Raw genomic sequence first — 27,864 nt, 5'->3', positions numbered from 1 at the left:
GATGCCCAAGGACGGTAATCTGGCGACGGCCGAATCGGCACTTCGATGCATTCAGTTGCACACCGGCTCGACGAAAAACGTCCAGGACTGCCGAGAGGCGCCTTAGGTGCGTAGCGAACGTTGGGGAGAATACTATAACGTCGTCCAAGTAGCACAGGCATGTGGGCTATTTGAAATCGTGAAGAAGTAAGTCCATCATGCGTTCAACATTGGCAGGAACATTACATCACTTTGAATTGATAAAGACCGTCGGGTGTTAGAAAGCAGTCTTCTCGCGGTCGAGATGGTCCACAACAATCTGCCAGTAGCCGGAGCGAATGTCAATAGAGGAGAACTAGCGAGCACCATGGAGGCAGTCAAGGGCGTCATCAATCCGAGGTAGGGGATACACGTCCTTTTTGGTAGCCCTATTAAGGTGCCGACAATCCACGCAAAAGCGCCTTGAACCATCCCCCTTTTTTACCAGTACAACAGGTGACGCCCATGGACTACTCGACGGCTCTATGATGTTCTTCGCGAGTATTTTGAAAACTTCTGCGTGAATAACTTGACGCTCAACCGGTGACACTCGATAAGGGCGGCATTGAATAGGAGGGGCATCGCCGAATTATTGTCATGTTTAACAGCTGTAGTTTGGGCCAAAGGACGATCGTCAAAGTCAAAAGTACCGTGGTAGGAAAACAGAACGCGGTAGAGCTCACGAGCGTGCTCGGACGGCATGTCGTGCGAAATCATTTTCTGTAAGTCGGCGATTGTACAAGTTGCCGACTGCGATGGTAGAGGAGGATCAGCTGAATTGTCGTCTGCTGGGATAGATGCTATTGAGTGATCCTCGAATGAGGAGAGCTGGGCCAGAGACATCCCTCGTGGCAGTACTTGTGTCGTCAAGCCAAAATTGACCAATGGAAGGCTGACGCAATACGCCGTAATAGATAAAACGGCGTGAGGTACTGTGATCCCGCATGTAAGGAGTACGTCTTCCATAGGAGCCGCGATCTAGTGACTGTCGGGCACTGGTGGGATGACACTAAGTTAACGTATGTCAGTGCCGATTTTGGCACGCGAACGAAGTCGATGAAACTGAGGCGACTGGGGTGTGGTTCAGCTGGATCCAGAACAGGTAGGTCAAGGCGAACACTACTGGCGCCACAATCGATGGGAGCAGAATGCGCGGAGAGGAAGCCTAAGCCGAGGATGATGTCGTGGGGACAGTGGGCGATGACTGTGAATAGCACAATTGTGGAGCGATCGGCGAAGGAGACACGGGCGGTAGAGATACCAATTACGGGTGCTGTTCCGCCATCAGCGACACGGACAGCAGGCGTCATGGCGGGCGTGATTATTTTCTTCGGGCGGTTACGAAGGTCAGCGCTCATTACCGATGAATGCGCCTCAGTGTCTATAAGAGCAGATACAGACACACCGTTGACTTACATGTCAAGAAGTCTCAGATGAGTGGGCAACGTTAGTAGAGGATTTGGCGGCGTAGGGAATAATGCAGCGTCACCTCGAGGCGCTACATCATCTAGTTTTCCGGCTGGGAGCGGCGTCCGAAGGGAGTCGGCGAAAAGGAGTGTCGGGGCTGGGGAGAGCCAGATTGCCGTCGTTGGGGTGAAGGTGAACGAGAATAGGGGAGGTTCGGGGCAGGAGAATCAGTGGCGGCATTATCGGAGTGTGCGGCATAGGGACGAGAACGGCCGCCTGAGGGGCGAGAGTAGGAAGTATAAGCAGACCGGGTCGGGGAAGTCCAGCGACTGCGACAGTGCCGAGAAATGTGCCCGATCCGACGGCAGTGAAAACAAATAGGCTTGTCTTCAGCAGTGCGCCATTCAGATGGGTTGCGGAAACGTAGTGGGTAAGAAGGTGCGGGACGGGGCGGAATCGAAGAAGCCGGGTGGGTATCAGGGTAATGGGCCGAGCAGATGGTGCGAAGACCCATGTTTTCGAACTCCTGGCGGACAACTGCATGGATCAAGGAAACCGTGACTGCAGGTGCGTTGGTGGGCCTGGAGTCGAAGGCAACGAGATAGGGGGCTTCGATCTCACGCCGGACGATCCTGGTAATATCGCCAGTGTTGTTCGGACGAGGAGCGTCGGCACAGGAAGATGTCGCTGGGGTGTTGGGCAGACGGCCAAACTGCTAGTCGATACGTCGGCTTTGGCGAGTTCTAGGCGGTGGCACTCTTTTATAACTGCATCCACCATCGCAATGTTGTTGAATACGAGCAAGTTGAAGGTGTCATCGGCAATGCCTTTGAGGATGTGGGATACCTTGTCTGACTCAGTCATGTGTGCGTCAAATTTGCGGCCCAGAGCCAAGATGTCCTGAATATACGTGACGTAGGGCTCTTTTGACGTCTGCACACGGCCGGAAAGCGCCTTCTGCGCGGCAAATTGGTGACCGTAGGGGTTGCCGAACAAGCCTCGGACCTTTTGCTTGAGCGAATCTCAAGTGGTGAGCTCATCTTCGTGCGTCCGAAACCCAACTCGAGGTGTGCCACCGAGGTAAAAAACTACGTTGGCGAGCATGATATTAGGGTCCCACCGGTTATTGCGGCTGACGTGTTCGTACAGGCTGATTGAGTCTTCGACGTTTTCTCCATCTTTGCCCGAGAATACGCCAGGATCACGAGGAGCAGGGAGAGTGATGTAGGTCGTCGAAGTGGGAGCAGGTGTCAGAGGCGGCTGAGTCGAGTTGTCATCGCCGGGAGCCATGAAGGAAGGCTCGACGTGCAGTCCACTGCGAAGCTCCGCGACGAGGTACAGGGAACGTCCACCTCCACCAGATATGTTACGTAAGAAGACGCAGATGAAAAGCTATATACAAGTATATTTACAACGTAATATGCCGCACTTGGCCAAGAGGCAACTGTCCGCAGTAGCCTTCAATCGTCGTCGTCGTCTTCTTACTGCTCGCATCTTCGTCATTGGAAATACTATTCTAGCAATATGTTTTATAATTTATCAACGATGGCGTTACATGCGCGCTCATGTATAGTTAGTTATTCATGGTGCATGATGGCGCCTTCGTGAATGAACATGTTCTTTACAGCGCAAGGGTTTTCTACCTTTCGTGCGTCTCATCTATTGTAGGGCCGGCATTCGGTCTGACTCTACACAATTAAAAAGATTTCACCCCTTTGGACTTATCTTGTCCCACAACAATAATGGTCATCCGCCTTGCTGATGTTTCCTTTCATGAAAAGTGCGTGCTGGCTACTTTCCTACAGATAATTCTCTCTCATGCTGACAGCTCGCTTGCTGTTCGTGACCTAAATGTAACGGGCGCTGCGTCAAAACTGAAATGTGGGCGAAATAAATGACGCTCATTGTTGTGGGACAAGGTAAGCCCCATAGGTGCAAACGTATATAACTGTGTACGGATTGAAGGAGTGCACAATGTTTGTATTTCACAAGTGTACCCAAGGTTTTCAGTTTACTTTTAAAAGGAATTCATTCTATCTCTGAAAAAAAATTAGCAGCATATTTGATTTTTGTGGTAATGTTATTCGAATGTGGAAACGCCATGGTTGTTATCATTATTTTTAGTGGAAGCAGCCGACTATTTTCATGTGCGCGGTAGGATGAAGGCATCTGCCAGCGATTTTGCGCTAGCTGATTTCAAATTTCAGCTGCAAATTTCGTCCAATTCTTCCCTCCACCTGATTTTCTGCCCTCCACGACTGCGCGTCTGTTACCTTGGCACCCATTTTGTAACTCTTATGGTGCATCGGTTATCTCCAGTAAGCATTACATGGCCTGCACGGATCGATTTTTTTCTCCTATATCACCTAGCATATTTGTTATTGCCGTTTGCCACGTAATCCACACTGCTCTTTTTCGGTCTATTACGTTTACGCCTAACATTTTGGGCTTCATTACTGTTTGTGCGGTATCCAAATTATTCTAGAGCTTCTTTGTCCACCTCAATGTTTCTGCCCCATATGTTAACACTGGTAAAATGCACAAACTCACACTTTTCAACGACAGTGGTATTCTTCGCGTGAGGATCTGACAATGTCCGATGCGTGCACTCCAACCAATTTGCATGCTTCTGTAAATTTCCCCCGCATAATCAGAGTCCCCCTGTGAGTAATTGATCAAGGTAAACGTACTCCTGCAAATACTCTAGAGGCTCACTGGCGCTCCTGAACTCGTGTTCCCTTGCCAGGCTATTGAAGATTACCTTTCTCTTCTGCATATTAATATTTAACCCTACTCTTAAACATTCTTGGTTATGTTTATCAATAATTTGCTCCAATTTTTTTCTAATCTGGCTGAACAAGGAGAATGTAATCTGCAAGCCCTATGTTACTGATATATTCGCCGTTGATCTTCACTCCTAGAGCTTCCCAGTCTAATATCTTGAAAACTTATTCCAAGAATGTAGTGAATGGCACTGGCAAGACTTTGTCTCCTTTCCTGATGTATTTCTTCATGGATAATTTTTTGCTTTTGTTGTCGAGAGCCAAGGCAGTTGTGCAACCGTTGTGAATATTTTTCAAGATGTACTCGTATGCATCTTGTACTCCTTGATTACGCAATGCATCCCATGACTGCTGCTATTTCTATTGAATATATTGCCTTTTCATAATCTACGAAAGCCATATAGACAGATCGATTCGCGAATTTTTCAGTTACCTGATTGATGACATGCGTGTGAACCATGGCAGAATCTCCTCTTCCTGAAGGCAGGTTGTTCTCTTTCATCTGGAAACAGTTTAGTTGTCACGAACGAAATGCAATCCTAGGCTATTAGAAAGTGCCTGAACACTATCATACAAACGAGCAGTTAGAACTGCTAAATATACTCTACAGCGGTAGGTCTTGCTCTAGCCCGCAAGAAGAAGCAGCTTGCGGTACCAACGTTACATGCCCCGGACGTTTTGCTATTGCCGAGGTAGAGACCGCCGACGATCTAGCTGCTTCAGGCTCCACAGCGGTACGTCTTGCCCGATCCAGCAAGAAGCAGCAGCCCGCGGTGGCAACGTCGCATCTCACTAATGTTTTGCTAGTGCCGAATTTGCAGCGGCTGACGATGCAGATGCTTCAGAGTCCACAGCGGTGCGTATTCCCCTAGCCAGCAAAAAGTAGCAGTCTGTGGTGCCAACGTCACATGCTACCGATGTTTTGCTATTGCCGAGGTTGCAGCTGCCTACGATGTAGATGCTTGAGACTTCACAGTGGTACGTGTTGCTCGAGCCAGCAAGAAGCAGCAGCCTGCAGTGTGAAAGTTTCGTGCCACCGACGTTTCTGTACTGCCAAAGTTGCGACCACCAACGATGTAGATCCTGCAGATTTGGAAGCGGGTAGCTATAAAGCGTCTTTATTTTTTTGATGAACCAATTTTTTTTTAATTGCTGATGTCAGATAGCACAGTTCTAACCCTCGATCTAAATTATTCGATGAGGCGACCATTACTTCATCGAGAAAATAAAATTTTAAATGTAATAATTAACTTAACTACAGTAAATACATTTTTAAATTACTTTGGGCTGGATATTTCAATCTACGAGTTATAGACAGTTAGTTCGCACGGCGTATTCACTTCCAACACATTTTCCAGACAGCAGTAGTTCCGAGGTAATAATTTTCAAAGCGTCAGCCAAATACATTGACATCCCAGCTATTTGTTTAAGAAACTGATGCGTCATTCATTAAAGCACAAAAGTAACTGGAACACCAATGCATTTCGACGGATGCTTTGAAAATAATATATCGGAACTGGTGCTCGCCAGAGAATTCGTTGCACATGGATACACTGTGCGAACTCAGTGGCTATATTTCGTACGTTGAAATACGTGGCGCAAAGTGGTTCATTAAAAAGATAATTGGCGTAATTTAATTAACTATTTTTTTAATATATTTATTTCTCATAGTGGTAATGGACGCCTCACCGAGGGTTAGTATAGTGTCATCTTCCGTAGGCAATCTAAAAATTTGGTCCGGTTAAAGAAATACGCCCTGTATAAAACCACCAGGAAAAGGAGCGTTGGATTTCCGAACGCGACCGTATGTTTTCTTCTGATTGGTCAAAATATGTCATTGGAGCACTGAATCAACATTCGCGCTGAACATTCCTTTTCGGCCATTTAGTCAGTTGGTTTCGTTGTGGTGGTCAGCATAGCGTTTCTTCCTGCGGTGTATGAGAGAGAAAGAGAAGGTGATATTCGATGGGCTCGCGGCCTGAAAGTGCAATGAGCCTGAGTACCCAAAGAGACTGAACGTGCAATAGCAAATATTCAGAGTTTTTTGGACAATCCATCTGGATTGGCATTGCATCATGTTGTAAGTTTATCCCTGATGATTATTTTATGCTTTATTCGCGTTCGGAATGCTCGAGGACCTGAGATTTGAACTTCGATAATATAGCGGTCACTACCTAAAGTATGTATTGTTCTGTTCAATTCCAGGTTGTGGACGTGTCTGTCAATATGAAGTCTGGACTTGGGTTGGTAATTGCTGTTGTACATTCTCTGGTGGGGAAATCAAAGTCATAGTAGACCGTGACCTGAGGCTGTTGAGCTTGTGCGATGAGAACCTACCCTCTGGGAGAAGTATTCTGGAAACCCCAATCAATATGTGCGCAATAAACGCCTCCGGTCATCATGATACCATCAAATATTCATAATCTTGTTTGGAGCAGAAAAAGATTTTGCCGTATAACAAAGGTATCAGATAATTATCATGCTGTTTAGTTTGTTGCAAAAATATTATACCTAGTATTGAAACTGTACAAACTATTTTTATTGCGTAGCTGACCCTCTCAAATATATTGTCCAATGAGCCGAGAAATCATCAATATATTCTTTCCTTCATTTGGGTGTTCTATGCAATATTGCGGCACTTATGAAAATAAATATATTACTTCTATCATACATGGAACTCTCTGGGAATAATAGATCCCTATCAACCTTCAGAGAACTAAACGTTTACGTTAACGTCTTGACTGGTTCCACCGTTATGTGCCATGAAGCAATTACTTGTGGCAGCAAGAGTGAACAAGTCAAGTGTTGCCGAAATGTAATCTGCGGTGTTTGAGCGTTGAGTTTGCACAAGTCGCGCTCCTTTAAAACCGACAGCTCCAGTAATATTGACTGCAATATATTCTTGCCACGCGCATCTTTATGCACAAGCCTGCTGCTCGGCTTTCGTCTGGAAAGATTTGTGTAAGAACATATGCCGCTGCTTGGCAGAATTGGAACAGCGTCCAAGTGGGCATGATGCTCGGCCGCAAGCACTTCAACATACGTAATGTAGGCATTGTATAATTCAATGCCCAAGAATTGAAAGCGCACAGGAATCGAACATATTATTTTTGACTTCCAGAACACTACGTAGGTAACAATTTTCTTTTGGAAAGATGTGATAGCTCATCGAATATAACCAACCCTTATATATAGCTTTCATTGATTACGAGAAAGCGTTTGATTCAGTCGAAACCTCAGCAGTCACGGAGGCATTACGGAATCAGGGTGTAGATGAGCCATATGTAAAAATACTGGAAGATATCTATAGCGGCTCCACAGCCACCGTAGTCCTCCATAAAGCAAGCAACAAAATCCCAATAAAGAAAGGCGTCAGGCAGGGAGATACGATATCTCCAATGCTATTCACAGCGTGTTTACAGGAGGTATTCAGAGACCTGGATTGGGAAGAATTGGGGATAAAAGTTAATGGAGAATACCTTAGTAACTTGCGATTCGCTGATGATATTGCCTTGCTTAGTAACTCAGGGGACCAATTGCAATGCATGCTCACTGACCTGGAGAGGCAAAGCAGAAGAGTGGGTCTAAAAATTAATCTGCAGAAAACTAAAGTAATGCTTAACAGTCTCGGGAGAGAACAGCAATTTACAATAGGCAGCGAGGCACTGGAAGTCGTAAGGGAATACATCTACTTAGGGCAGGTAGTGACGGCGGATCCGGATCATGAGACGGAAATAATCAGAAGAATAAGAATGGGCTGGGGTGCGTTTGGCAGGCATTCCCAAATCATGAACAGCAGGTTGCCATTATCCCTCAAGAGAAAAGTATATAATAGGTGTGTCTTACCAGTACTCACCTACGGGGCAGAAACCTGGAGGCTTACTAAAAGGGTTCTACTCAAATTGAGGACGACACAACGAGCTATGGAAAGAAGAATGATAGGTGTAACGTTAAGGGATAAGAAAAGAGCAGATTGGGTGAGGGAACAAACGCGAGTTAATGACATCTTAGTTGAAATCAAGAAAAAGAAATGGGCATGGGCAGGACATGTAATGAGGAGGGAAGATAACCGATGGTCATTAAGGGTTACGGACTGGATCCCAAGGGAAGGGAAGCGTAGCAGGGGGCGGCAGAAAGTTAGGTGGGCGGATGAGATTAAGAAGTTTGCAGGGACGGCATGGCCACAATTAGTACATGACCGGGGTTGTTGGAGAAGTATGGGAGAGGCCTTTGCCCTGCAGTGGGCGTAACCAGGCTGATGATGATGATGATGATGATGATAGCTCATCACAAGTTTGAAAGGTAGAGGCTTCCATTTCTGCTGCCAACCTTATGAAGCCGTTCCCGTCTTTTTCAGCCTATCGTGAAAATTTTAATGGGAAAGCATAATATGAGTCGTGAAACCAGAAATCCGGCAAGCCTTCAACAATGACATCCGATGGTACCAACACCCAATCGGCCAAGCGACGACGTCCGGTTCGAGGAGCTGGTTCTCCAACGGCTCAGGTTTCGAAATCTCAACGTGAACAGCCACGGCTTCGGACGGACGCCGTGGCCTACAACAACAAATTTGGCTTTGCGAAACTCGAAATTTGACTAGGTCTACGCTCATAACCGACCTGACTTGACCCACCACCAACATTTGTGTGGCCGACACCAAAAATTGACCCTGCCCAATTCAAAATATGAGTTCAACAACGTCCAAAACCGACCTGGCCCACTCCGAAAACTGGCTTGGTGCTCTCCCAAAATTTGGGAGGCCCATCCTCAAAATGGATGCTCCCAATTTGAGCACATGTGCGAGAGAAAATTATTGTGCGTAAGAGTCATAACATCTTGTCATTGTAGGCACATAAGGAGACTTAAGTGCCTTTGTAATTAAAAAAATAATAATTTTGCCAAGGCCTGCAACGTCACAGTGAAATAAATCAGTTCTTGGTTTATAAGATACGTGGGTTGTTTGCACTAAGAATGCACTTTATTTCTCCACGTGGCACACGGGAACGAGCTCTAAATGGCTTAGCTCTAACGCGATAGCATTAAGGGTGCCATATCGCAGCGTCGGCCGTGGTTTCGAGGATTATCATTCCGAACCACGAATATCCAGCCGACGCAGGCCCTCCCCGATGCGCAAAGAAGTTACTCAAGTAGTTCAGATTCTCAGAGTAAAATGCGTCAGAAAAATAGTAACGTACGGCTTATACGCAACTTCCCGACATGATGGCGACGGATTGTAATTTGATAATACGATAATGTAGAACTATGTGACGCGGAAACAAAAACACGAACCCCTTGTAACGCGAGAGTGGTTTCCAAGTGCCGCTTGAGCTCTGTCTGAATAGGAGCGGCGCCGCCCTCTCGTTTCCTTGCACTCTATCAATAAAAGAAAAAAAGCTCACCTTGCGCATAGCGTTCGCAGCCAGCGTTTCCCGGTGAACATTACGGTTACATAAGCTACAGTTGGCGGGTAACGGGAGAAGTGCCGACGGATCTTTGAATGCTATCCCGTTCCACTTTTAAAGGTGAATCTTAAACGTCCTCCAAATTTTTGTACGTCTCCTTCCATTCGATAACCCTTTCAGTTGACATTTCATCGCTGGTAGCTGAAATTTGCGAGACTTTTCACTGGAACACCTTCCCTGCATTCGATTTTAGTGGCTTTTATTGTACTGACTCCTCTGGATGTTCCACATGACTTTATGCGCCGATGTTGCCAACACCTCCTTCGACAAGCCCTAATGCAGATTCGTAGTGGCTATTGTTAAACTGAACCTTATATAACAAATTCTTCCTATACGAGTGATCTTGGGTTATTTTAAAACCATTACTTGAAAAAATAAATATTTTCATGCCATTGAATACAGAAATTCGCTAGTTTCACGCGGCTATTATAACGCAGACTGCCAACCTCACGTGAACGCCGCCAAGTGATACCCAACATTCCGTTATGGTACAATTGGACACATATTTTTCAATGCCTCTTTCTCGATAAAAATCTGGTGATATTCATCGGAATTAAATAATAAAATTTGCTAAAATGTCTTAAACACTACCATTTATATTGCACACTTTATCTTTCTTCATATTTTTGGGAAAATGGCATATAAAGCAACTACTTAACTCGACAAAGGTGAAAAGGTCCTTTTTGTGTGACTGCAGCAACTTTCCTCAACATTTTTTCATACCGTTGGCGATTGAAATAAAATATCTCGGAAACCTATGTTCCTATTTCTATAGGAGGCCCCCAGTAGGTTTCTAGGGAAGAAACCAATTTATCGAGCCTCGATTGAAATTAGGGGAAACATGTGTTCCATGCGCGTAAACAGGTGAATACCGCTCTCTAGCAGAAATAAATAATGCACTACATGAGACGAAAAGTTTGTCACAACAAGAATTATGTACACAACATGCGCACATGTTGAGCATTGGCATATACATGGTTCTAGAATTCGCTACGGATTAGAAACACGATGCCCAGGCATGTGTAGTCGCAGCTCGAATGTGGTCCCGACGTAAATACCGCGACAAAATCGCAGCTCATTTCTGTTCTTGAGTACGTCATTTAAATCACATTTGGCATTTTTCACTTAGATTACAACTTTTTATGTGTGGAGGTGAAATTCCTACCTTGAACGATACAATGTTGCATGGCGGGATTAGATATGTGTGTTGTAAGTGTTACGTCACATACCGTTTGGAACAGGTGGTCCAGCGCTCTTCATGCTTCGTCATAACATATTTTACCTGGGCCTCCTCTTTTATTTGTAAGTGAACCCAAATTGATAAGTATAGAAGTAAAGAAAGAGAGACGGTTGCAATGCAGCATGCTTTGTCTTGAGGCTATAGTTCGCACTCACCCGCCGTCTTCCTTGTCGGTGTTGTGTAGAGCTCGATGTTCCTCCGAATTTGACATGATGTACTTGAGCGGACCAATCGTTGAAAGCTTGCGGAAGGCTAGATCAGCCTGTAGCTACCGACATCGATTATCTTCCTTTAATGTGTATTCTGGTACACAAGGCTGTTAATGTATGGGGAAATAGTGTACCACGTACCGGAAGTAGTTGTAGAGAGGGCTTGCCGCAAAGGTTGTGTTGGCGGAGAATCCAAGCAATACAGTTTCTAAAGTAGGTATGGATTCGGAAACAAATCTTTGGCATGTCAAACTTTGGACAAAGAGGTCGAAGAATAAGAAAAAATAGAGGGGAGTAGGTGTAATAGGTCTCAAACTCAATAATTTTAGGGCATAAAAATTCTTCAGCCATAGCAGAAGTGAACTAGAGTTTGTATTCATGGTCAGTGCTGGGATGCACAATCTTATTACAATGCGTCATGTGTAGCAGGAGCACTTAGATATTTTTATTCTGCGATGTTGTATGTAATGATTAAGTGGAGTTGTCACTACGAAACTCGTTTTGTTCTCTAGAACCCTGTTAGTAAATACGGTCTCCCGAAATAAGTACAAATGTACAAGAATCCTTTTATTTGTGCAGTACAGCGTTACAAGCATTCAGTTATAGTTGTTGAGTTTATAAGTTGCGGTGAGGTGCAGTAGTTCATAAAAAGGTAGTCACAATCTGGATGCCTTGTTTTAGCGTCATGCTCTGTGACCCAGTAAGTGCAGTCGGTCGTTTCTGAAACAGGATCCAAAGATGCAGCTGCGCGGACGAAGCTTTTCAAGACATTTAAAAAGAAAACGTACTGTCAGGAAAATTCGCTAGCCTTGTCTGCGTACTTTGAGATGTGTTGGCAGTTGAACCTATGCGCATTATATCAGTGTCACCCCTGCGAATATTTAACATGACAAAAATTAAGAAAATATAAATATTTCAAAGCTAAAAGTTGGGGTGAGAAATGACATGTTTGGGCAAATTATCGTGGTCAGGTTAGCAGAGCAGTGGGAAAATAGAAGACGCGCCTTTACTTTATAGTTTCGTCATTTTCACTTGGGTGCACCTAGTGTTTAGGAACGATTTTTAAAACCTAGTAGGTTGTCCCTTCAAAAGAATAGTGGTTCTAGAGACCACGGATATCGAAAAGGGGCACGAAAGCAAAAGTCGTCCACTTCCTCGAAGGATGCATTTAAAACACAGAAATAGAGAATCGGGACTGGGTATTCGGTTTCCATAAAAGGCGGCGTGGAGAAAATTTTTCAATATGTTAAACATGAAGTACTGGAATCATTCTTGTTCGCTTGGAGGTGCCATGACACTGCAAGCTCCTTAGTGTAAGGATGTCACTGAGCAAATGATTTGCCTTGTTCCTCCATGTATTTATCAATATACATTCTTTTCTGATATTACATTTATATGTGTCCTACGGATGCATTGCGGCGGAGCATTCTTTGACCGCCTCATCTACGCATGGGTACGCATCGTTTCACAAAATTTTACCTTAACAAATACCATCTGTGCTTTGAGCTTTCCGCTAAGGCCCGTTGACTTTTCCCGACATGAATGTTTAGGTGTCTACCATTGTGACACGCATTTGCTACACTTTTCCCCTATTAAGAACAACTTCGCCTTCATCATGCCCTCTTTGTTCTTAAAAAATGACATTAGCATCCACCGCTTCAGCGTCATCTCCTCTTTAAGGTGGCTAGCTTCTCGCCTGTCTGCATTTATTTATGTGTAGTTTTAGTGAACACAAACGGTAGTAAGTTACATTTGCACACAACGTGTAAGACTTGGTTCCCTACCATAACAAAGCAGGCAATAACAAGAAGAGAATGAAGGACATTCTACGAGTTGTAATAAAACTATAATTTTGGTTATATCAAAGAATTGTCTTACCTCCCAGCTTAGGATACTGCCCGGTAATGACGCAACGGCTATTTGCGTGCAAAAGACCGTAATAATGCTCGACACCGGTAGGTAGGGACTGTCTGCCTGAAAGTTCGAATGCACAAATAAAACATTTTATATATGCAGCATAAGGACGGTGTATAGATAAGCGCATAACAAATATGGAGACATGCTTCTCTTCATGATTTTTCGACATTTTTAAAAACGGACGTCCTTAGCCCCATCCACACATTGTATGGTAAGATTCAATGTACTAAGCAAAACGTCATTGAGAGTCGGCTTTGTATAGTTCTAGGCAACCAGTCGTCTCCAGTTTTCATGACGCGACGCTCCTAAATGCAGTTGCGCGTGAATAAGAATTGATAGACCTGACGCAATAGCGGAGGATAAAAGTCGCTGCGATACCAAAATCGTATAATGCTTGCGAGGTGGTCAACGAAGGCGTGAGAGAGAGCTTTAGCTTAAGGCGAGCGATATTCATGTTAAAAGGTAGTGATGGCTATTAGGATTCATTTTTTTAATTTTGAAAGCATCTCTGTGATTTATTTTCACGACCCAATTTGTGTCCCGGCAAAAGAGATTGTTTAAATGAAAGGTTTTTTAGGACGTGGTGGTCTCTTGCGCTGGAGACATGTCGAGTCATGGGGCAACACTGTTGGAACCCTGCATTATTGTTTTGCACATGAACGTGTTTGGCGTCCTTTTGTGTCAATTAAAGGACTCTAACGACAACTGAATGTGTGGGCATTGTGCAAAATAGGCTTGCGCAATCGTCACAAAAGATACCACAAAAACTGGGCCGTTGATTCCTACAAACAGTGCCACAACCATAAAACATTTTTGCTACTGCTGTCCTGATGCACATTAACAGTCTCTATCAAATCATCGGCAACTTTTAAGTAAGAACGCTACAGAGGAAAGATGTCTTCTAGCTGTAAGCAGGAAACATCAGAGAACGCGGTCGCAACTGTCAACCCACGTCTGCACATTTCGGCACCACAACCGTGTTTGTGATTGCGGTTGCAGTGCTGCAATTTAAGAGCCGACAGGGAAAAATTGGATGTGAAGTTCAGTTTAGCGGCTACCTCATGTAGTGTAGTGTTTAAGCCTCAACAGTAAGGAACCCTTTTTCTGCGATATTATTACTTGCACAATCCTCACTACAGTGAGCCTGCAGTAGTTGGCTACGAAAGCAGACGACATGAGATCTCATCGAGCAAGCAATATGACACATATGTAAGAGGCGGCTGAATCGCGATACGTGCACTTATACGTAAAGAGCTAACAGTAAATAGCAGCCGCAAGAGAGTCCCCGCAGCTCGAACGTCAGCGCAGGCAAGCTGGTGTGTCATCTCTGATGAATTTGCTGTCTTAACCATTTACCGGGCACCTGAACAACATTGTCGGCCTAACAAAAATGGCTGCAAAAGGAAGGGAAATTTAAATTTGAGTGTGTGTCATAATATTTACCATTATTCACATATTTGCTCGACAGTAGTCTTCAAAAATAAAGGAAGAGTGAGCACGAGCACATTTTTAAGACTAAAACTCGAGGCTGTGTCGTTATTTTCTAAGAGCAAGTAGATGTCACATTGAGAAATTTGAAAAAAGTGTTTCCTTTGCCCAAGAAAGACCTTATTTTCCATGTGCATGGTGGTGAGTCCCAAGAACTCACATTCACCTTGTGAAAGTGTTACTGCGGTTAGATGTGGCGTTGGTGGTGCGCAGTGACAATGAAGAGTATTGTTGAACTGCCAGTTAAGGATTGAGGCATGTTTTTGACGCAGCGTACAGGACCTTCCATAGCCTTCCGTAGCGGTGATTAAACCTGGGCAGACATATTTACTGGATAGTGTATTGATATGAAATAGAGGGTGTCACTGCTACATCTTAAATGATATTTTGTGCGAATAAGAAGTATATACCTAGTGGGTCGCTGAAACTCAATGGTATAACAAGGACGACTTGTCAACTTGTAGTAACTCCGATAATGATGTCTCTAGTTAGCCGACAAGAAAATGATATTCCTTACGGCTAAAAGGCAGCGGGGCGTAGAAAAACCATCCACTGCTCGCGAGCCACTTAGAATGCCCTTGAAATAACGATAATGCAGCTAATAAAAATGCCTATCCTAAAAAGACAAAGGTGTCAGCTGGCACCGAAATGTGTTTGTACTATTTTTGTTGGCGGGTTGACTCCACCATTCAAGAAACATTCCTATAGGCTAAGCAAACTCGCACCTATTCGACGGCAGAAAGAAAGCTACAGTTGTGTACTGATCGAATTACTGATGACAAGGCATTGAAAGGGAAAGATTGCTATGTGACCACATTGAGAACAAGGAATCAAGACCAGTGGTCTAAATGTATATGCCCCGAAAGATTGTGGAAAATACCGTTGTTGTTGCAGTAAAGTATCCATTAAGTTTCCCTACAGTCGGTATTTATCAGAGAAGCCACTTTGGCCTGTTGGAAATGCCGCCGCAGACAAAGGCACTTCTACGTTCAAATTTTTAAAATCTTATGTGTTTGATTAGTACAAAAAACCTTTTTGTTTCTTTTCATCATTAATGTAACTGTCAAATGTGGTGTGCTTGCTTTCATAACAACACTTCGTTTCATAGGCAAGCACAAAGCACCAGCTTTGGACGATTTATTTGCCTTTAACGGGAAGCTCAACAGCAATGTTGACCTACTGCATGTCGCTTTGTTTTTGAAGGAATATTTTGATATTTCATTACGTACTTACTTTTATATCAAGAAGAATATATAAAGTGATCGAAAATTGCTTGGCAAATAATTTTCTATCTTGCCAGATAAAGGCAAAAACATAAGATGTTCGTTGTACGAAGCATCTTCCACAAATTGCAGTCATCTTTGTTTTCCAATAAAACCTGTTCAAAAACGTGAATGACACAGTGAAGATTTTTCTACGCATATGGTGCAATAAATAAACTGAAGAATATTTACAGAATGTATTTTTACAACCACTTCAGCGTTGGTCAATTCAGCTGAAAGCTTGAGCCCAAGGAAGACTTCTGCTTCGCTAGGGCGCCCGCATGCATCGTCCATAAGAAACACGCACTATGCATGTGGCAGTATCCCTGGCAGTAGAAGTAGCGCCCCGGTTAGTTCAAATATCGATTCTAACAGTGAAGTAACAAGGCTTGATGCGTGCGCCATGCATAGCGTCAGTGGAATGCGGCACAGATGAGATACTGGTAGGGACTAGGAAAATTTCTTATTTAACCGAAGCCGCAGCATGAGCAGCACTCGGTATAGGCCTGCGTATCGAAACATGAGTTTTTCTGGCAGACCAAGGTGACTGGTAGATGACCACAGCGGTAATAGGGAACCAGGAGAAATATCCGCGTCTCCATGTTGTAGATTGTACAAACACCGTTGACTCTTCAGAGGTCAGGATGCGAGCATGGCACTCTTCTCATACTCGGTCAACTGGGTTATAGTGTCGCGCATATGCTCTGGCCTGTGCTTTGGCAAACATAACAGATTTGTGCAATTGGAATGCGGGTTCTCGGCCGATAACCGGGAGAAAAGAATGCAATCCGCACTGCTGTGGAGTGAATAAATAGATTCAAATGTGACACAGGGAAGAACTAGGTGTAAGATGCAATATTCAAGCATGTATATCAGGGTTGGGTTCAGAAGCCCCGTGAAACCATTTGTTTGTCGAGGGTAACACGTAGTCAGTCAACGCCTAGTCGAGAAGGAATGCAGGATGTCGGCGATACCTTTAGAAACGGATGTCCAGCTATGGTCAGGAGCAGTTGGCACGAAGCTCCATGATTTAAAAACGCGTGTATTGGGAAAAATTGGCAACTTCTGTGGCGCAGCTTGTTAGAAGCAGTCCGGTGATTACATAACGGATCGCGCAATCAGTCACCACAGCGACGCACTTGTTGCCAGATGATGATAGACGAAAAGGGTCAAGTATTGCACGCCAATGCGAAAGTACTGCTCTGTGGTACGTGGAGTGGTTCAAGGCACCCGACTTGTAGCGTCAACACTATTTTTCGGCATTTGTATTTCTCAACTGCCGCAACGTTTATTCGGAGGGAGCGCGCAAAGTTTGCCCAGAAGTATCAGTGAATCTGGCGAACTTCGAGTAAGTATTGGTTAGTAGGGAGCGCCAATGTAGAAATTTTGCTCGATAAAAATAATGCAGCCCTACACTCTGGAGCTGCATGGCCGAATTTACATCCGGGAGAGTCTATTGTTGTCTGCAAGGAATGGCGGTGTGACTGGGGTAAAGGGGACTGATATTGCAGATATAATGGCAAACAGCGCCATCTACAGGGACGTAAGGAGTAGGAAACATACAGCGGGGCGAATAACGTAGGAGATCGGCATATGGGCGAGGAGAGGGAGGAAATAGCACTAATAGGCGGATGTCCAGGAGATGCGCTCAGGCTACATTGCCGATTTGTTGTCAAAGAAAGCAGGTCGCTTTGACGACGGAATTTCTCCACTGAGTAGGATTGTGGAATCTGCGAGGAGAATGCAGGTCGTCGCAAGGCGCAGCTGTCGATTACGGCTTGGCGTCAGGTCTGGCGGCACATCAGGAGGTAGGGAAATTGAGGTCGTGAAATTCTTGCCGAAAGAATGCATGAGTGAAGGATATTATTGTTCAGACGTGTGGTCAAATGGGTGTTGATGAAAGGGGGCGCCCTTGCAACCTCAAGCTCGCGGTGAGCTCTACGTGTCGCCTTCTAATTCAATCACCGTGTGGTGGTAAGGTCTGCGCCGGTTGACGTCGCATGCGGTGTTAGGGAACCGGAAAAACTGGGGAATCAGGCTTTGCCTTTTGGGCCGCATGAAGCAGTGGGATTTCTTGAAATTAAATCCGGTGGTACAAAATTTGTTGCATATGAACAAATTGAACGCTTCGCCCGCCATCCCTTTGGAAACGTGGGCTAGTTTTTCAACCTTCCCCATTTGCTGTTCGACTTTCAAACAAATAACCAGTATGTCCTGTGTGTACGAGATATACAATTCCCTGGACGACTGCACTTGTGTACCGAGCTCTTCTCATGCAGCCATTTGGCCACCGGCCGGGTTTCCACAACGATCGCAGATCTTCTGTTTGAAGGTATCGCAGCTAGAAAATCCGTCTTCAAGTGTGCTGAACCAGACATGCAGTGTTCCGCCCGAACATAATATTGCATTTTCAATCATTAAGGCAAAGTCGCTGTCGTTGTTCTGGCTCACGCGCTCTTACATGCCAATCTGGTACTCGACATCTAATTTAGGTTGGTTGGAGAATGTGTACAGATGGCGAGGAATGGTAACCGTGGCGTACGTTGTAGTCAGAGTCTTCGTTCAATACTTTGACACCGGGAGCCGTGGCCGACAGCTGGGCACTGCGGCCGCTGCGAACCTCAACGGTGAGCAAGTGGAACATCAGCATCGACGAAAGGACACGCAAACGAAGAAGTGAATATGCCGAACACTTTTCAAAGATGTGCTTAAAAAACTAACTAGCGCTGACGAGCTCAGCCGAGAGCTCTAGCTCAATTGACAATTTGTATTTTCCCTGGTGGAGCCTGCACGCATTATCCAGAAGAAACACGCAAAAAGGACGAAGCATGAAACGGAACATTGTCGTCTACCCGAATGAAGCACTAAGCTACAATATAAACCCTTGCGTGATTCTCAGATAAACCTTCGCAGCTGAGGAAGAAGTTGTCTCAGTCTGGTATCCGAACACGGGACAAACGCCGTACCATGTGGTCTATCTGCCATCTGAGCTAACACGGAGCCTAGCCGACGGTATTGCAAGGGTGAATGAATCGATAACACGAAACACTTGGATACTAAATATAATAAATCAAGTATTTGGAATCCCGCAAGGTGGATGAAGTGACATAAAAGAGGAAATTGTTGTTCACGCGAATACAGCCCGGAGATTCAAATGAAACACATAGGGGTTTCTCAGAAAAAAAATTCTCACGACTTTTAAAGACATTGTACTGAATTATTTTATTTTATACAACCTCTAATTACCTTAATCTCAAATTGCCTTCCTGAACTTGTCTTACTGCGAATTCGCACATGAACAAATTCACAGCAACTTGTTTTCTTATAACTAACTGTTCTACTTATTCCATATGGCTAACAAAGTGCAACTGGCCCACGTTCATAGCCCACTTCCTTCAGTTTAAATATATATGACGATATGAATATTCATAAAGAATAACATTTATTTTGTATGTGAAACATATCTGTGCTCTTATAAGTAGTAAAGTTTACACTAAATAAAGTTGGTATAATGTACATTGTGGTTTCGGTCGGTGGTGTTATGATATTCTGCTGATCGAGTAATATTGTATCAAAACTAAAAGCAATTTTGCCACGCAAGCAACAGTGTTTCTGGTTACTTAAAACACTTCTTGAATCATGCTTGGCAGAAAATTTCGCAAGCAAACAAACGTAAATCTTTCGGCGTTACCTTTTCTTTACGGGTTCGTAGAGTTAAACACATTAAGGATATCCCGAAAAAATTTCAACAGTTAACGGTGTGTGTTAAGTAGACTTAGATAGCTGCTTCTTGCTAGAGTCAAGCAAAGTGTTTATGATCCCTTGTTTGCCTCATGCATGGGTTTTTGCAGTTTTATGTGGGTACCACAACTAAAACCAATGTTATATGCATCTCTTTGTCTATAAAAACAATGTCTTTCACATTTATAACACAAACTTTTTTCACTCATTGCAATTTACATTCCACTTTGAGAAGACACTATAGACAATGTTTACGATATATATCCCTACGTTGTCCTGAAGCCATTACAGTTTCCAATCGGAGCTTTCAAACGTTTCTTTGTTCTCTCAACGTTTATAGCTCCAAAACGGACTGCAGGAAATAGAAGAAATTCTGACGTCGTGTATTCCTAGATATGTCTTGCAATCTATAAACAGCAGTCACTGCAGCAGTATCTCCTAGACATTTTGAAGAAATGTCCGTCTTTAAATAACTTGTTGCCGAAGAACCTTCGCATGCATTTTCCAAACGCATGGCTCTATGAAACAATTTTCTGATTCAATAGATATTTGTTTCTTTTTTGTACTTCTATATTCCATGGTACATTCGGTACAGTTCTTCTAAGTAGCGAAATTGGAGGAAGGTAATTTTCATGCACCCCAATTTTCCATCGTCAACATCACATCTCACGCTAGGTATGCATTTTTGAATGTCAAAGCTCCAACGATGCGATATAAAAACCGAGCGCGTCAAGCTGCAACGGTCCATAATGAAGTGTATGACGATGTTTTAATGACAGCATGTCCCGGAAATCCTTGCACGAAACACAGCCGCACCTGCTTGCCAGATCAAGCCTGTCTTATACTGCGACTGGGCGAGAGGTTAATTTGAAATGTTTGTCACGGTTCCCGTCACGGCGAGTTTTCGTCTGATATATGTCTCCTGCGCTCCGACCACGCTCGGTTCGGATATTCACTACATTTACCACGGCAATGTGGTGACGAATATAGTGAATTAGGTGCGTTACTTAAGATTTGGAAAAAATTAATAGTAAAATACAATGTGACTGCCTCGAAATTGCCAATTTAAACAGCTGCTTTCAAATAAGTAAAAGAAACGTGAAATTTTGCATTTCTGGTATTTGAGAGCGAAGTCTTTGGTTTAATCACTCCTGCCAACATTCAATGACACCAGCAGGTGTTTTCGTTGGCTGAGAGCAGGAACACATGACACGACCAGTAAAAAAGGTGGCATGTGACTCGCTTTCTTTAAAAGCAGGGTCAGGAGTGACAGACCTATGCAAGGTCTCGGAGTGCAGCAGTATCGCTGATGTGATATCAGTCTACAAAATATGCACCTATGTGTCACATATGATGACACAGGTCTGCAGAAATTTCAGTCATAAGGAACTTGGAGGAAATTCGAGTTGCAATTTTCTGCATGTGTTTGTCCTATAACACTAAACATAATTCTGCAAAACATTTTATTTGTTGATTATGCTCGTTCTAAATTGTTTGGCACATTTAGCTATGAATATAAATTATTTCTGCAATATACATAGCGTTACGGTAAAGGGAAGAAAGAAGTTGAATTGGAGTAGAGGAATACGAAGTCTGGCAGTTGCCTGAATGCCATATACATCAGTTGTAAACATACATTACTTTACGCTCGTGGGCCTGCTTTCTTCCTACAACATTTTGGTGGAAGGTGCGGCGTACAATCACGGAACTTGGCAGCGGACGTCATGTACCTGCCGCCACAATGGCAAATCAACCAACACAAGCGACAACGCCTCAGCAGCCCGCGCCAACGGTCATCCTCACTCATCCACAGGATCCAGGGACATTTTTTGGCACCGACAACGCCGATGTCGAGGACTGGCTTACGATGTACGAGCGAGTGTGCGACAACAACAGGTGGGATCCAACAATGACGCTAGAAAACTTGATAGTTTATCTAAGAGGAACTGCGAAGGAATGGTACGACACACACGAAGCTGACCTAATGAACTGGGATGTATGCAAAGAAAAAATGCGATACCTGTTTGGAAGACTTGTCGGTCTCCAGCTGGCAGCAAAAAACGAACTTGTGTGCCGCGCTCAGACGTCCACAGAATCCTATGTCGTGTACAAACATCATGTGCTGGCTCTGTCACAAGGATGATGACAACATGACCAAGGCAGGCAAGATTGGACACATACTGAAAGGTATTGCAGACGACGCCTTCAACCTCCTGATGTGTAAGGATTGTGCCACCGTGGATGAAATTATAAAGAAGTGCCGGCACTTCGAACAAGCGAAAGAAAGCCGCGTCGCTCAAACTTTCGACCAATTGCCCAATACCGCCGCGACATCTTCTTCGGAAGACCCGCCGCGGTTCGTTCAGCCCACAGCACCGGATGATATCACGCGCATCGTTCGCTGTGAGCTTGAGGCCCGACAGTTCGTTCCGACTGTCGGGAAAGCGCGCCCGCTATCTCCCTCAAGCAGGCCGTCGTTCCGGAGGAAATAGCAAGTTTGGGCATCCCATCTCTCAGCTCGGTCTGCCATACAAACACCTAACAGATTTCTCCGTCAGCTCGCTCCCAGACGCAAAGCTCTCCGCCACTCCGACGCAACCCAGCTGACTGGCGAACAGCGGATGATAAACCCATATGTTTTAATTGTTCCGGTATTGGACAGATCGCCAGTCATTGCCGCAACCACTGGTCGTCGCCTCCTCGGTGGTCGCCTCCGAGTCACTACCGCCAAGTACCAGACAATCGCACTTTCTCGCCCTATACGCTGCCACGGAACATCAACGCCGACAGTGCTCCACCAAGATCCTGCCGCTGCCCGCCTACGCAAGGTCGTAGGTCCCCGTTCGCCTTTCGTTCACCGCTCTTCGTCCCCTTCTTCAACCAGTCGCTTCACTTCGGGAAACTAGGCGGTGCAGCTCCCGGAGGTGAAGCTGCAACTCCTACCCGGCCAACAAATTCTCTGTTGACCCTGTCTACATGTGGAAACCTACTGGACATCGAAGTTGACGGCGTTCCTGTTAGATCTCTCGTTGATACAGGAGCGCAGCTTTCAGTTATGAGCGCTGCTCTCCGCGGAAGGCTCAAAAAAGTTTTGACATCCGCCGTAGCGTGCACTGTGTGAGTCGCCGATGGGAGTGCTTCACCAGTCCTTGGAATTTGTACAGCACGTGTGACCATTGGGGGCCATTATACCGTTGTTATATTTATCGTCCTTGAACACTGTCTGCACGACCTAATTCTCGGCCTCGACTTTTTTCCGAAACACTCTGCCCAAATTGGCTGCTCCGCAGGTGTTGTACAGTTGGATCTGCCGCTTTCTGCCGACGCAACAGCTTGGGATTCACACCGCTTATGTTCTGCTCAGTTTGCAAGGCTGTCTCCACAGGCGGCTACAAATGTCCTCCTGACGCCCTGGCCTCCAGTACCTGATGGCGAGTACGTCGTGTCGCCGCTTACTGACGTAGTTTTGTAGCGCATTATTGCCCTACCGAGTACCTTTATCCGGATCCCCGAAAACTGCGCTCGCGTGCCCATCCTCAATTTTGGATTTTCGTCGCACGTGCTGCCACACGGTACCGCCATGGCGCATACCACTCAATTGGAAGAATTTGAGGTTTCTTATTTGACCTCTGAATCCTTCCTCAGTACCAATGGACCTTTTGCACCCACTCCTCCGTACTCGACGCCTGCGGACGATGTTTCCAAGATGATCAACCCTGAACTTCCCTGCGAGCGAGCAACAGCTCTTCGTCTCTTCCTGTCATCTTATCGGGCCATCTTTGGTTTGGACGACCGTCCACTTGGCGAGACATCTGTTGTCACGCATCGCATCAACACCGGTGAGGCCAGCCCCGTTCATAGGCGGCCATATCGTGTCTCCGCAACAGAAAGGGCCATCATACAGAAAGGGGTAGACAGGATGATAGACAAGCACATCATTGAAACTTCCAGTAGCCCATGGGTATCACCGGTTGTCTTGGTAAAAAAAAGGCAACTCGTGGCAATTATGCGTTGACTACGGTCACTTCAACAGGATAATAAAGAAGGATCTTTATCCCCAGCTTCGCATTCATGACGCTCTTGACTGCCTTCACGGATCCCAGCACTTTTCATCAATTTACCTCCACTCCGGCTATTCGCAGATTAGCGTCGATGAGATGGACCACGAGAAAACCGCCTTCGTCACACCGGATGGTCTGTACCAAGTTAAAGTCATGCCCTTTGGATTATGCAATGGGCCAGCTACATTCGAGCACATGATGGACTCTCTCTTACGCGGCTTGAAGTGGTCTATAAGCCTCTGTTACCTCGACGATGTGAATGTGTTCTCGCCGAACTTTGAGAGCCACGTGCGGCGCCTCACAACCATACTTTCCGTGTTTCTCGGGGCTGGCCTTCAGCTAAACTCCTCCAAGTGATATTTCAGTCGCCGTGAAATTAACATGCTCGGCCATCTCGTAAACGCCGCCGGAATCCAACCTGATGCACAGAAAGTTCACGCATTGCAATATTTTCCTGTACCGTGTTCAACAAACGATGGCCGTAGTTTTCTGTGCTTATGCTCTTATTTCCGGCGACTTGTGAAAAATTTTCCCGACATCGCTCACCCTCTCACTAACCTTCTTAAGAAAGACGTCTCTTTCTCTTGGGGACCACTGCAGGCGAAAGCTTTCTCTACCCCGTTTGAGCGGCTTACTTACCCAATTCTGTCACACATTGACCCTTCTGTGCCCGCTGAAGTGCGAACGGACGCGAGTGGTCATGGCATCGGCGCTGTCCTCGCTCAGCGTCAACAGGGCCAAGACCATGTCATCGCTTACGCTAGCCGCCTTCTTTCTACGCCCGAGCGAAATTACTCCATTACTGAGAGAGAATGTCTGCATAAAGTCGCTGACTGCCTGTACCGCAATCCCGTCGATCAACCAGAAGATACCGATGCAGACTCGTACATCAGTGTTCTATCCCTCTCCGGCTTCCTCCATATTGGCGACGAGCAGCGCAAAGATCCTGTTCTTCGAACACTTATGGAACGCCTAAGCTCCTCACCCAATAACCGTCCCTCCGGATGTTCACCTTGCGCGATGGAACTTTATACCGTCGTAGCGTTCGTCCTGACGGCCCGGAGCTTGTCGTAGTCGTTCCCAAGCACCTTCGACTAGCCGAGCTCCAGCAACTTCGCGACGCTCCTACTGCTGGATATCTGAGCATCACTCGTACATACGACCGCCTGCGGCGCCGCTTCTTCTTGCCCGGCATTTATCGCTCTGTGCGCCATTATGTCGCTTCTTGCGACCTGTGTCAGCGCCGGAAGAAGCCTGCAATGCCTCCCGCTGGTTTCCTTCAACCGATTGATATGTCTACAGAGCCCTTCTTCCGTATGGGCCTAGACCTCCTTGGCCCCTTCCCTATTTCGATCAATGGAAACAAATGGATCGCTGTAGCAACCGATTATGCCACGAGATAGGCCGTCGCAGGAGCGCTACCAACCAGCTGCGCTACAGATGTCGCCGACTTCTTACTATGCGACGTCATCCTGCACCACGGCCCCCCTCGCCAGTTGCTGACGGATCGCGGCCGCTAGTTTCTATCGAAGGTCGTCGATGATCTGCTCCACTCCTATTTAACAGAACAGACTGTTACCGCGTACCACCCTCAAACGAACGGCCTCACCGAGCGACTCAACCACACGCTAACTGAAATGCAGGCCATGTACGTTTGCGACGATCACCGCGACTGGGACGTCGCTTTACCATACATCACTTTCGCATACAACTCGTCCCGTCAAGACACTGCCGGATTTTCACCATTTTACCTTTTGTATGGCCGCGACCCCACCTTGCCCTTTGACACGTTGCTACCTTCAGTAGTTGTACAATTACCCAGCACTGGTTACGCTCGCCATGCTATTGACTTAGCCACCCATGCCCGAGATTTCGCCCCTCATCGCCTCACAGTTTCGCAAGCTCTCAAAAGCGACGCTACGCCCTTCGGCACCCAGACTACCCTTTTACATCTGGTTCCATTGTTCACCTCTGTGCGCCTTCGCGTCGCGTCGGCTTGTAGGAAAAACTACTTTCCCGTTACTCTGGCCCGTACCAGATCTTACGCCAACTGTCCGACGTGACATGCGAAATCGCCCCAGTGTTGTTCACGTCGTCAGGCTCAAGCCCCATGTCGCGCCTATAAGTGAGGCTCTACAACTTACACCCGGACGCAACTACTCCACCGGGAGGGTGATGTTACCGTGAAGGGAAGGAAGAAGTTGAATTGGACTAGAGGAGAACGAAGTAGGGAAGTTGCCCGAACGCCATATGCATCAGTTGTGAACATACATTATTTTACACTCGTGGGCCTGCTTCCTTGCTGCAACAATATAGTACCCTTATGATGTTATTTACCTCTGATACAGCTCCCGTGATTAACGGCAACGTACACTCAATGTCCAAGCACACAAGTTACAATTTATACGCAAAAAACTTGTGTTTGCCATGTTCTTCTTGTTCCTGTTTTGCATCATTGATTTGCTTACGCTTATTTTCTCTGCCATAAATATACACGCATTTCTCTGTCTGTCTGTCTGTCTGTCTGTCTGTGTGTCTGTGTCTGTCTGTGTCTGTCTGTGTCTGTCTGTCTGTGCCTGTATGTCTGTCTGTGTCTGTCTATCTGTGTCTGTCTGTCTGTCTGTGCCTGTATGTCTGTCTGTGTCTGTCTCTCTGTCTGTGTCTGTCTGTGTCTGTCTGTCTGTCTGTCTGTCTGTGTCTGTCTGTCTGTCTGTCTGTGCCTGTCTGTCAGTTTGTTTGTTAAGTACACACGTTCACCACTTTAAGTAGGGATGAGTTCAGAATCGCCGCTATAGGAGAAGTCATTATAAATTAGGGTAAACGAGAGGATTAGACCGTAACATAGACCACCGAATCTCGTACTTTATGAATTTCCTAGTTCACGAACAGTGTTACCTTTTATTAGTGAAGCTCCCTTATTATTGCGTTGGTTTAAAGTAAAAACAAACACGAGCGGAAAATTTTGCGGCTCCGTTATAACATGCTACCACACCGGGGAAAGTCGGAAAAGGTTGCCGTTTAAAGAGGCAAAAAATAGACAATTCAATTAATAACACAGCCATGGCCTTGGAGAGTTGTTACTTGGTTCCTTAATTGCGTACACATTGCGCACCGTGGGCATTGCAGAGATTGTCGGTTATGGAACGCAAGACATTGCTGCGAATCAATTTCGTTCACTTGTGCAGTTTGCTCATTCTGTAATCCAAAACGATATCCGTAGGGCTAAGAAATGCAATACTGGGAAAATGCATAGGTTTGAATGGGTACCAGTTCATCTTTTTCCGGTTACCGCACTTCATTGAGTCACAAAAGTTAAAAAGTTTCTTCCTCTGCTCAAGACGCACCTTTCTGTATCGGCAGTTTCTCGAACGTTATTGATGGTTCTATCTGTTGCCTGTGCTGTCGCCCAGCCTCTTGCAATGAAAATTCTGTGTGAGACGGGAATGCTGATGTACATTCTAGAACTTACGGGAGCACGAACGATTACATTGGTAGTTTCATTGAGCCATGTATAAAAAGCAGGCGCGTTTGATTCTCAGATAACCTTTGCGACGATGGACAAGCGTGCTCAACGTCATAATTATACCAAGTGCTCTTTGATCTGCGCGCAGGTTCGTGCAGAAAACCGCTTATTTTGACGCTTGCATTGTGTCGCTGTTCACCGTCACCACAAGGTCACATTATATATATATATATATATTCGCCTCATATATAGACGTTTGTGTATATCTGCACGCGAGGATGAGGAATGAGGGACTACCATTTTGTAACTGTAATATGAAGCCAAAAGATATGGCAGCCAACAAAAGCACTTCCGAAATTATTTCTAATAATCAAAATGTAGAAATAACAACTTGAATCGACATGAAAATTTACAAAAGAACAACTAGCCGCCAAACCGTGAATCTCCGCAGCACCTTTTCTTCGACCTCTATCATTTCATTTCACCTGATGACCAATTTAAAATAAAGCAGAAAGCTTTGTCATATTTTGCATTGGCTTTGTTGGCTGTTCGCTTCATATTAGCGTTATATGCATTTCCTTGACATAATTACTCTATCTCACCAAGACTTGTAATCTCAATGTGTGGCACGCCCCAGTTCATGGTTATGAGCCGTATGGAAATGTTGTAGTGCCTGAAAATAATTGCGGTCAAATTAGAACTACATTTTTAACAAATATGTGAAGCGAGAAGTTTCAATGTCTTATCAGATAACAATACACCCAATTACCTAAGAGGCGTTGAAAATATCCATCAATTCGTGGAGGACTTGAA

At 45.3% G+C, this 27,864-nt stretch overlaps 1 long non-coding RNA gene across 1 annotated transcript; it reads right to left on the bottom strand.

Moving 5' to 3' along the window:
- Positions 1 to 11,681: 11,681 nt before the first annotated feature.
- On the bottom strand, positions 11,682 to 27,746 carry LOC142564751 (uncharacterized). Its single transcript, XR_012824669.1, has 3 exons — positions 27,654 to 27,746; positions 12,998 to 13,093; positions 11,682 to 11,839 (listed from the first exon to the last, which is right to left on the bottom strand). It is a non-coding gene; the product is annotated as an uncharacterized LOC142564751 (long non-coding RNA).
- Between the last annotated feature and the right edge of the window lie 118 nt (positions 27,747 to 27,864).

Source organism: Dermacentor variabilis, chromosome 11, assembly GCF_050947875.1.
Source record: "Dermacentor variabilis isolate Ectoservices chromosome 11, ASM5094787v1, whole genome shotgun sequence".
Classification (NCBI taxonomy): Eukaryota; Metazoa; Arthropoda; class Arachnida; order Ixodida; family Ixodidae; genus Dermacentor; species Dermacentor variabilis.
This window is presented reverse-complemented; position numbering and strand designations above follow the sequence as displayed.